This window comes from Tarenaya hassleriana, unplaced genomic scaffold (assembly GCF_000463585.1).
Source record: "Tarenaya hassleriana unplaced genomic scaffold, ASM46358v1 Cleome4337, whole genome shotgun sequence".
Classification (NCBI taxonomy): domain Eukaryota; kingdom Viridiplantae; phylum Streptophyta; class Magnoliopsida; order Brassicales; family Cleomaceae; genus Tarenaya; species Tarenaya hassleriana.
Genome location: NW_010967089.1, coordinates 1 through 723, shown reverse-complemented (window position 1 = coordinate 723; position 723 = coordinate 1). Strand labels below are relative to the sequence as shown.

Sequence of the window (723 nt, the reverse complement as noted above, 5' to 3'; positions counted from 1 at the left end):
GGGTATCTCCCTCCATACTGGTTCCTCCATTGAGAGGTCAAGAAGAAATCTATCACTAAGAAGAGCTCTTGAATCAGCACAACCACTGGATACTATCAACTTAGTGCCATCGAGGGTGCATGAGCTATGCCATGATCGGGGGGAGAGGAAGGGTCGAGCCAGAAACTTCTCCCCAAGTCGGTGGGTCTGCATCAAGATCTAGCAAGAAGACATCGTTAAGTAGTCCTTGGCTCCCATAACCTTCGAAAACCACCGAGCGAGACCCATTTACACATGAGAGAGTGTGGCCCCATCAGCGGGGAGGAGGGGAGCTGACCTGAACATGTTACCACTCGAGGTTACTTGAACTCAGGTCCAACACGAGTGTATCATTCATTGTCTGCATATTCACACCTTCACCACCAAAGATAACAATCATGTTCCCGACTGCACAGACACTGAAATTACAACGAGACGACTCAACGACCCCTCCCACCGTCAATTTCCTCCAGGCCACCGCTTCAAGGGTTGTCAGCTCTCGGGCCAACTGACCCAAACCTATCGTCCTTGCACTGGGAATAGTCTCCATAAATCATCGTACTTTGTTAGCTCTTGGAGCCGAGGGCATACCAAACCATCCGATGCAATATCACGAGGAGTCAACCGTGATAATATCTTGAGAACTAACTGTTGGGATTCCTGGGATCTCTAGAGCGAATCCTATTCCTAAGAGATCGATTCTAG

The 723-nt window shown here is 49.1% G+C and overlaps 1 pseudogene; it reads right to left on the bottom strand.

Moving 5' to 3' along the window:
* Window positions 1–6: 6 nt before the first annotated feature.
* Window positions 7–666, bottom strand: LOC104825285 (annotated as a pseudogene).
* Between the last annotated feature and the right edge of the window lie 57 nt (window positions 667–723).